Source organism: Bos indicus x Bos taurus, chromosome 16, assembly GCF_003369695.1.
Source record: "Bos indicus x Bos taurus breed Angus x Brahman F1 hybrid chromosome 16, Bos_hybrid_MaternalHap_v2.0, whole genome shotgun sequence".
Classification (NCBI taxonomy): domain Eukaryota; kingdom Metazoa; phylum Chordata; class Mammalia; order Artiodactyla; family Bovidae; genus Bos; species Bos indicus x Bos taurus.
The window spans coordinates 30,934,725-30,945,398 of record NC_040091.1 but is presented as its reverse complement, the minus strand read 5'-3'; the positions used below and the strand labels follow the sequence as shown (position 1 = coordinate 30,945,398).

Here is a 10,674-nt window from a genome sequence, read left to right as displayed (position 1 = left end):
CCGGGCGTAAGATAGTAGAGCGCCAGACACTTAATAATTAGAACAAAAACTCTTCAGACATACTTTCACTTCTTCCACGGGCTGTGCCTGTCATCCAGTGGCCTCATTCAGCACTGGTCCATTCGTTTATAACCCTCAGGGGCCTCTTCCTGCTGGACGTAGATGGGCTGTCTGTCCTTCACTCCCCACATCCCGCTCCCAAGTGGGATGACTGATGAAGGCCCAGGTGGTGGGGTTCTGCTGCACGTGGAACTTTTCTTCCCAGGTTCATAGCATCCTGTGACCCTGCCTCCCGGTCCTCAGTCACTCCGAGGAGAACCCCGTTCAAGGGGTGCAGGCAGCTGCTCCAGGGGGCATAGCTGCCAGCGCTTCCCTGAGCGATGGGGACATAGGATCAAGTGGAACCCCAGACCCAAGGCCTCGCTCCAAACTCCTTGCTGGATGCAGGTAAACCCCCCTGCCCGCACCAAGGATGGTTTAGTTTGTTTCTCAAGTGGACCACATGTCTTCAATCTCTCTAATATTACTAAGAAAAACAATTTCAAAATGCCTTAGCTATTAATTCACAAGCCCCCTGGTTTGATTCAGGTGATGAGGTTTAAACTGATTACTGCTATGTGGCTCTGAGTCCTTCACGTGCTGGCTAGCCATTCCTGGCGGATGGTTCCAGACTTTGCTGCAGAATCTGACTACCCCTGAGGTGTTCCCTGCAGCTCCCGCGAACCGCCGTTCACAAAGAACGCTTTAATGTACTGGAGCAGCCCGGGAGGGCACGGTCTGCAGGCGCCTCCCCCGGGCGGCCAGGCCACTCTGCGCACGCGCAGCCCTCTCTTGACGGTGGGAGGAGCTGCCAGGCCCGCACCGCGCGCTTCTCCTGCGGCCACCGCCCCCGGGGCGACCAGAGGTGGTAATGGAATCTTTGTGAAAAATGAAGAATTACGGCTTGAGTCCGCACTGTGCACGCGCACGTGCCTGTCAGAGGAGAGGCAACCCTACCCTGAACGAATGTGTTGCCGCCGGGGACTCGGCCGCGGTTCACAGAAGTGATGGGTGCGCGGCGCCGGGGTCCCGGCTCAGCCGGGCAGAGGGCGGGGCGGGGCGGGGAAGAATGATGCGATCCTCCGCGTCCGCAGTCTGCACGTGGACGCCGGGCTGCTGGGGGCCGGGACTGCGCTTCGCAGAGCACAGCGATCCACCGTGTGCCTCGGCGCCCTCGGAGGTGCTGGTCACCCAGACCCCGTGGGACGGTGCAGATGCCCTCGGCTTGAGCAACTTCAGTGCTGGGTTACCAAGACACACCAGCTTCCAGGCTGCTGATCTTTCTGGAAAGTTTTTTAACTGTGGAGGAGAAAGGAAACCTTATAGTTTTAGAAGCTGGAACTGCCTCGAGGGCGAGGCAAAAAGGTGGAGGGGACTGGAGGTAAGAAAGGTTCAGAGACTGAGGGGAGATCAGTTTTACCTTCTGCACAGCTTCTCTCAGCCCCCTAGGCCCTGCCTCTTGAGTTTCCTTTTTTGGACACCTGAAAACCTGAACTGATGTTACCGCTTTCCCCGGCTCCGTCTCCCCGCCTTTGCCAACTGTTTTCACCTGGTGGCTGTATCTGAGGCGGCAGGAGTAGGCAATAATTTCATCATCCCCGTCCTTCTCCACTTAACTCAGCTGTGTGCTGAGTGGCTTCAGTCATGTCCGACTCTGTGCGATCCCATGGGCTGTAGCTCTGTAGGCTCCTCTGTCCATGGGAATCTCCCGGCAAAGATACTGGAGTGGGTTGCCATTTCCTCCTCCGGTGATCTTCCCGACCAAGGGACTGAACTTGTGGCTCTTATGTCTCCTGCACTGGCAGGAGGGTTTTTTTTTTTTTTAACCATTCGCGCCACCTGGGAAATCCACTTCACTCAGCGTCACATGCTTTTTTTTAATAGACAAGGAAGGCCGTTCTGTAAAAGGCCAAAATGAGCGCCTTAGACGCGCTAGGCCAGCCTGGAGAAGGAGGAGGGAGCGACTTGAACCCTCAGGCATCTCGCACTTCGCATGAGGTCACCTGATTTGTCCGTGTCTCCCTCTGGCTGCGCCCCAGCAGTTAACTGGGGACTTTTCGGTTCAGGAGTTCTTGGCAGGGAAGGAGGCTTCTCCTTGTCCCTGATGGAGTGTTTGAATTCACTCAGGCACAGACAGGCGGAGGGGCTTTGCTCCACGATACACCTCCCTGTAGCCTCCTGAGCCATCTCAGGCTCCAGGCGGGTGGCAGCCCCTCTTACCGGCCCCAGCTCATGATTTAAGCATGGCTCAACCCCTGCGTACTCCTGTGTGGCCCACACCAGTGAACAGACATCCTTTTCCCGTATGTACACACATCCTATTGGTTCTGTTTCTCTGGAGAGCCCTGACTAATACAGGCTGCCTCCCACCATGACTGTGGAACTCCTTTCTCTCTAATAAGAGCTCCCTTTGGGAGAGCTCAATAAGAAAAAAGAAAAACCCTCATTAGGACTGTCCACAGGAGCAGTGACTGCATGAACCCTAATTACTGCACCCAAATTATTCTTTTCTGGTTGCAAAGGAAGGAATCTCTAAGGTCCTTATTAAAACGAAGGACACTTCTAAAGAATGGTAAATTGAGAAGGCTTGAGTCTTTTTTTTTTTTTTCTTTTGCATTGACAGGAACATATAAGGTCCTAAGGGCTTCTGAACCCCAACCAGGTCAGCCCAGAATGGCTTCAGCCAACATGCCCCATGGAAGGGAAGAAGCAGTAAGTAGTAACTCATGTTTATAGAGCACTTTATACTGTACTAAGTGCTTTCATATTTGTTAATGTCTTTGATCTTCATCACCACCTCCTTTAGGTTAAGTATTAGCTCACGTCTTTGGACAAGGACAAGTCAGAAGGTGAGAGGGAAGGTAGGAAAAACATTTGAAAAGAACAGGAAGGAGGACCTGCTTGTTGGTTCATTCATGCACTCATTGCACAAATATTTATTGGCTACCACAGTGTGTCAGCTGGGGAGACAACAGTTAATGAGGGCAGTCATGGTCTTAAGTCCTTTATGAGCTTAGAGTCTAGCAAACATTTCTTCACTACCTGCCCCTGGCAAAGCACTATTGGTGAAATCCAAGTGTGCATCAGCCTGCTTACCGGAAGGTTTTCCAGGTCTGAAAGGTACCCTCCAGTGAACTTCCTTGTCCCCTCTAGCGTACCTCCGCCACAGTGATGGTCACTCTGTCTTCTGTTGTGGTTACCTCTTTTATTATCTTTCTCCCCAAGAGCAGGACCATTCTCTGCCCAGCCCAGCACAGTGTCTAGCCCGCAGTTCCTAAGGCATGTTTATCCACTGATGACCTATTGTGAGCCATGCTTGGCAGCAGTAACTGAGGCTGCAGGAAAGGAAGAAACCCAGGTCCTTTCCTCTAGGGATCTGGAGTCTAATGGGGAGAATGACAAATAGAGAAGCAATTATGTTGCTGTGATAAGGTTTGAGGGGAGTAAATAGATGCCTAAGCAGCACAGAGGTCTGCTTGGAACGGTCAGAGTGAGTGAGCAGAAAGTTTCCAGGGGCATGGGGGCGGGGGGAGGCAGAAGGGCATTTGGCACAGAGTGAGTAACATGAGCATAGGGGCACAAGGGACAGACTGCCAGGAGCTGGGCTTGGCTGCAGGGCAGGAGGCTTCTGGTAAGTTGGAGGAAGGTGAGGCTGGGCACCCTGTCAAAGGCCACAGGCTGACAAGCACAGGGACAAATGGTGGGCAGGGGCACTTGGCGCTGGTGGACAGCACTGAATCATTTTTGCCCTTTAACCCTCATGGAAGAAAAAAATAAGCAAACTCAGAAGTTATTTAGCCCAGTTGTCACTGGATGCAGAGGTAATTTACCCAAAGTCACAGAGCTTATGGTAGAGACAGGACACAAGAAATCTCATAGTCTTTGTCACTAACATCCCACATCCTCAGGCAACACCTGCAAGAATCTTTGTATCATTTATAGAAAACTCTCAGGAACTTTCTGGTGTGTCAACAATTTAGTCTGAAATAATTCAGGAAAAAACAATTTTTTTTGTCCTGTACTTGCAACTCTTCTGGAATTTTGTGATTGTTTTTTCTTAAAAATCCCAACAGAATGGTTAACATATTAGTTTGCTAGGGCTGCAATAACAAAAGACCACAGGCTTAAACAACTTACTCTCCTGAAGACTGGGAGACCAGTATTGAAGTGCTGGAGGGTAGGTTTCTCTGAAGGCCTCTCCCCTTGGCTTGCCGATGGCCGCCCTCTTGCTGTGTCCTCACATGATCTTTTCTCCATGCACACACCTCTCTGGTATTTCTTTGTATGTTCAAATTTCCTCTTCTTTTAAGAACAACAGTCAGATTGGATTAGGACCCATCCCTAATAACCTCATTTTAACTTAGTCACCTCTGTAAAAGCCCTGTGTCCAAATGCAGTCATATTTTGAGGTACTGGGGGTTAGGATTTCAACAAACTTGGAGAAGGAAGACAGAATTCATCCCATAATAGTTAACTTCGTCACTTTCCTAACTCCTCTCTCGCGCGTGCTCGCTTGCACTCACTTGCTCTCTCTTGGGTCTATACCCCCTATTTTCTGGGAATTGGCAGTGAATCTCTAGAACGCTCATCCTATGTCTTCAGCACCCAGGAGATGAGTACTTAGTGACTGAAAATCACACATCATTGGTTTGTCTGTTCTATGTCTTCACTACTGGGCAGTGATTTCTGATGGGCTCTGCAGTGACTGTTTCCCAGAACAGAGCCTTGCACAAAATAGACATATTCTCAGTGGTTAAATGCATTCAATAGTCACATATCACATAGCAGTTAATTTGAAGTTTTTTAAGAAAAGCAGAACAGCAAAAAAAAACTGAATAATATTTATTCTTTTAGATTAGTTAGAAATGTATATTCTATACATAAGAAATATGAACCAATAGAATGAAATCCCAGAGTATAGTTTTTACATGTGCTTGCAATGTGATAAGTCCATGTTCCCTGAAGAATCATAAAAATGCACTAATCGTCCAATATTTAATGTATGAGAAAACTACCTAAATCATGGGGGAATGTTGCTTGATGGGGCACAATCAACTTTTTTATTTCTTATATGTTTCATATTTGTGATTGTAAATGCATGTGCAGCCATGTGAAATCAGTGTTAATATCTGGTTTCTATAGGAGGTTCTGAAAAGGTAGGAAACCTGTCTTACTAGGATATTGCAAAACTCAGCACATTGCTGTGTACAGAGGATTCACATCATGAAATACCTAAGAAACTAGTCTGTGGATGATGCTTGTTATTTTTTACAGGTTTTGCTTAGTAACCCAGTCAGAGTTTCTCATACTCTGTTATTCTAATGACACTCCTTATCAAATGTAAGGAGTAAAATGCCTACAGTAGAACTAAAACAATCAGAGTGGTTAATGAAAGAGAGAGAGCAGAGGAGGGGAAAAGAATAGGAAGGGTGAGTAATTCCTGTTCTCTCATAGTGGGTCATGTTTCTTAACTCAGCTATGAGGAAATCCCAATTCATGCAAAAATAATTCTGTCTTTATTATTCCGTGTCTATGGTGATTTGAGCCCTCCTTTTCTGAAGGGAAAAGAAAAGCATGTGTCTTAACAATACATTCCTCTTGTTCCCACTGAAATGTTACGTTAGTGACTGCATTTGATCTCAATATAACCTGTCTCAGACCCCCTGCTGGGCTCTTACAGACCATTGTTAATGCAGACTCCTTCAGGGGCTGTAATTTGGGATTCAATTTGCCAGAAAATTGTCCTGAGTGTCACCTTGGTAATCGAAGATCATGTGACCCGTGAAACACATTGAACTGAAAGATGGCACCTCTTGAAAATTAATGTCAAATTGTTTCCAGTAGTAAAAAGGCCTTAGCCATTTTATGTGAAATGAATGTCGCTTTATCTTAGAGCTGGTAAGGGGTTAAGAGGAGGATGCTCCACCCACATCCCTTGAGCTGGGCCTCCAGGGTCTCAGAGCAGAACCTTCACCATAAATATCTCAAGGCTCAGCACACAGACTGGTCAACCCAGCAGCCCCTCTGGGTTTGATGGTCCTTCTTTTTAACCAAAAATCTGCATGTGGTTTAGTAAAGGGTTTTTATTTTGATTGTACATATAAAGGCAGTTTAAATGTAAAGTCTGGGCAAACAAAAGTCATAAATGGATGTTGGATATTGTCAGAAGCTTTTCCTGCATCTGCTGAGATGTTCATATGGATTTTTTCGTGTTTGTTTATATGGTACATCACATTGATTGATTTGTGAAGAATCCTTGTATCCCTGGGATAAATCCCACTTGATCATGGTGTTCAGTTCAGTTCAGTTGCTCAGTCATGTCCGACCCTTTGTGACCCCATGGACTGCAGCAGGCCAGGCTTCCCTGTCCATCACCAACTGCTGGAGCTTGCTGAAACTCATGTCCATTGAGTCAGTGATACCATCTAACCCTCTCATCCTCTGTCATCCCCTTATCTGCCTGCCTTCAGTCTTTCCCAGAATCAGGGTCTTTTCCAATGAGTCAGTTCTTCCTATCAAGTGGCCAGAATATTGGAGTTTCAGCTTCAGCATCGGTCCTTCCAATGAATATTCAGTACTGATTTCCTTTAGGGTCAACTGGTTAGATCTCCTTGCAGTCCAAGGGACTCTCAAGAGTCTTCTCCAACACCACAGTTCAGAAGCATTAATTCTTTGGTGCTCAGCTTTCTTTATAGTCCAATTCTCACATCCATACATGACTACTGGAAAAACCATAGCTTTGACTAGAGGGGACTTTGTTGGCAACTTAATGTCTCTGCTTTTTAATATGCTGTCTAGGTTGGTCATAACTTTGCTTCCAATGGAGCAAGTGTCTTTTAATTTCATGGCTGCAGTCACCATCTGCAGTGATTTTGGAGGCCCCCCCCCAAATAAAGTCTGTCATGGTTTCCATATTTCCCTATCTGTTTGCCATGAAATGATGGGACCAGATGCCATGATCTTAGTTTTCGAAATGTTGAGTAAAACTCAAAAAAAAAAAAAAAAAAAAAAAGCCAACTTTTTCACTTTCCTCTTTCACTTTCGTCAAGAGGCTCTTTAGTTCTTCTTTGCTTTCTGCCATAAGGGTTGTGCCATCTGCATATCTGAGGTTATTGATATTTCTCCCAGCAATCTTGATTCCAGCTTGTGCTTCATCCAGCCCAGCATTTCTCATGATGTACTCTGCATATAAGTTAAATAAGCAGGGTGACGATGTACAGCCTTGACATACTCTTTTCCCAATTTGGAACCAGTCTGTTGTTCCACGTCTAGTTCTAACTGTTGCTTCTTGACCTGCATACAGATTTCTCAGGAGGCAGGTCAGGTGGTCTGGTATTCCCGTCTCTTTAAGAGTTTTCCACAGTTTGTTGTGATCCACACAGTAAAAGGGTTTGATATATAGTCAGTAAAGCAGAAGTAGATGTTTTTCTGGAACTTTCTTGCTTTTTTGATGATCCAACGGATGTTGGCAATTTGATCTTGGGTTCCTCTGCCCTTTCTAAATCCATCTTGAACATCTTGAAGTTCATGGTTCACATACTGTTGAAGCCTGGCTTGAAGAATTTTGAGCATTATTTTGCTAGTGTGTGAGATGAATGCATTGTGCATTAGTTTGAGCATTATTTGGCATTGCCTTTCTTTGGGATTGGAATGAAAACTGACCTTTTCCAGTCCTGTGGCCACTGCTGAGTTTTCCCAATTTGCTGGCGTACTGAGTGCATCACTTTAACACCATCATCTTTTAGGATTTGAAATAGCTCAACTGGAATTCCATCACTTCCACTAGCTTGTACATAGTGATGCTTCCTAAAGCCCACTTGACTTCACATTCCAGGATGTCTGGCTCTAGGTGAGTGATCACACCATTGTGGTTATCTGAGTCCTGAAGATCTTTTTTGTATAGTTCTTCCGTGTATTCTTGCCACCTCTTCTTAATATCTTCTGCTTTTGTTCATGAATCATGGATCATGGTGTATGATCCTTTTGTTGTGTTGTTGGATTTTGTTTGCTAGTATTTTCTTTATGACTTTTGCATCTGTGTTCATCAGTGATATTGGCCTGTAATTTTCTTTCTCTGTGATATCTTTGGTTTTTGTATCAGGGTGATAGTGGCCTCGTAGAATGAGCTTGGGAGTATTTCTTCCTCTGCAAGTTTTTGGAAGAGTTTGAGAAGGATGGGTGTTCAGTTCAGTTCAGTCACTCAGTTGTGTCCGACTCTGCAACCCCATGAACTGCAACACGCCAGGCCTCCCTGTCCATCACCAACTCCTGGAGTTCACTCAGACTCATGTCCATCGAGTCGGTGATGCCATCCAGCCATCTCATCCTCTGTCATCCCCTTCTCCTCCTGCCCCCAATCCCTCCCGCATCAGAGTCTTTTCCAATGAGTCAACTCTTCACATCAGGTGGCCAAAGTACTGGAGTTTCAGCTTTAGCATCAGTCCTTCCAAAGAATACCCAGGACTGATCTCCTTTAGAATGGACTGGTTGGATCTCCTTGCAGTCCAAAGGACTCTCAAGAGTCTTCTCCAACACCACAGTTCAAAAGCATCAATTCTTCGGCACTCAGCTTTCTTCACAGTCCAACTCTCACATCCATACATAACCACTGGAAAAACCATAGCCTTGACTAGACAGACCTTTGTTGGCAAAGTAATGTCTCTGCTTTTTTTTTTTTTTGTCTCTGCTTTTAAATATGCTGTCCAGGTTGGTCATAATTTTCCTTCCAAGGAGTAAACATCTTTTAATTTCATGGCTGCAATCACCATCTGCAGTGATTTTGGAGCCCCCAAAAATAAAGTCTGACACTATTTCCACTGTTTCCCCATCTATTTCCCGTGAAGTGATGGGACCAGATACCATTATCTTAGTTTTCTGAATGTTGAGCTTTAAGCCAACTTTTTCACTCTAGCTCTTTTCAAAATGCTTGATAGAATTCACCTGTGAAGCCAACTGGACTTTTGTTGGGAGACTTTTTTTCTTTTTTAATATTTATTTATTTTTAATTGGTTGATTGCTTTACAATAGTTTGATTTCTGTCATACATCAACATGAATTAAACATAGGTGTACATATGCCCCCTCCCTCTTGAATCTCCCTTCCACCTCCTGCCCATTCCCACACCTCTAGGTTATTACAGAGCCCCAGTTTGAATTCCCTGAGTCATACAGCAAATTCCCATGGGCTATCTATTTACCTATGTTTATGTATATCCTTCCATGCTACTCTCTCCTTTTGTCTCACCCTCTTGCTCCTCTCCCTCATCCTTGTCTATAACTCTGTTCTCTATGTCTGTTTCCATTGCTGCTCTGTGAATAGGTTCATCAGGTTCATCTTTCTAGATTCCATTTATACGTGTTAACATACGATATTTGTTTCTCTCTTTATGACTGACTTCACTCTGTATAATAGGCTCTAGGTTCATCCACCTCATTAGAACTGACTCAAGTGTGTTCCTTGTATTGCTGACTAGTATCAAAGAACATCATGAGAAACGCTGGACTGGAAGAAACACAAGCTGGAATCAAGATTGCCGGGAGAAATATCAATAACCTCAGATATGCAGATGACACCACTCTTATGGCAGAAAGTGAAGAGGAACTCAAAAGCCTCTTGGTGAAAGTGAAAGTGGAGAGTGAAAAAGTTGGCTTAAAGCTCAACATTCAGAAAACAAAGATCATGGCATCTGGTCCCATCATTTCATGGGAAATAGATGGGGAAACAGTGGAAACAGTGGCTGATTTTATTTTTCTGGGCTCCAAAATCACTGCAGATGGTGATTGCAGCCATGAAATTAAAAGACGCTTATTCCTTGGAAGGAAAGTGATGACCAACCTAGAGAGCATATTCAAAAGCAGAGACATTACTTTGCCAACAAAGGTCCATCTAGTCAAGGCTATGGTTTTTCCTGTGGTCATGTATGGATGTGAGAGTTGGACTATGAAGAAGGCTGAGCGCCGAAGAATTGATGCTTTTGAACTGTGGTGTTGGAGAAGACTCTTGAGAGTCCCTTGGACTGCAAAGAGATCCAACTAGTCCATTCTGAAGGAGATCAGCCCTGGGATTTCTTTGGAAGGACTGATGCTAAAGTTGAAACTCCAGTACCTTGGCCACCTCATGCGAAGCGTTGACTCATTGGAAAAGACTCTAATGCTGGGAGGGATTGGGGGCAGGAGGAGAAGGGGATGACAGAGGATGAGATGGCTGGATGGCATCACTGACTGGATGGACGTGAGTCTGGGTGAACTCCAGGAGTTGGTGATGGACAGGGAGGCCTGGCGTGCTGCGATTCATGGGGTCGCAAAGAGGTGGACACAACTGAGCGGCTGATCTGATCTGATCCCATTGTATATATGTACCACAGCTTCTTTATCCATTCATCTGTCAATGGACATCTAAGTGCTGCAGTGAGCATTGGGGTATATGTGTGTTTTTCAGTTTTGGTTTCTTCAGGGTGTATGCCTAAAAGTGGTATTGCTGGGTCACATGGTGGTTTTACTCCTGGTTTTTTAAGGAATCTCCATACTCTTTCACAGTGGCTGTATCAATTTACATTCCCACCAGCAGTGCAAGAGGGCTCCCTTTCCTCCACACCCTCTCCAGCACTTGTTGTTTTGTGGATTTTTTTGATGATGG

General features: G+C 45.5%; 1 long non-coding RNA gene across 2 annotated transcripts in view; it reads left to right on the top strand.

The window, feature by feature from the left end:
• The first annotated feature begins 850 nt into the window (after nucleotides 1-850).
• Nucleotides 851-10,674, top strand: part of LOC113906478 — a 112,962-nt gene continuing 103,138 nt past the window's right edge. Inside the window, exons 1-2 of one of the 2 annotated variants that reach the window (XR_003514895.1) lie at nucleotides 851-1,050; nucleotides 2,663-2,751. This is a non-coding gene — a long non-coding RNA (uncharacterized LOC113906478). The other variant, XR_003514896.1, reaches the window with a different exon arrangement.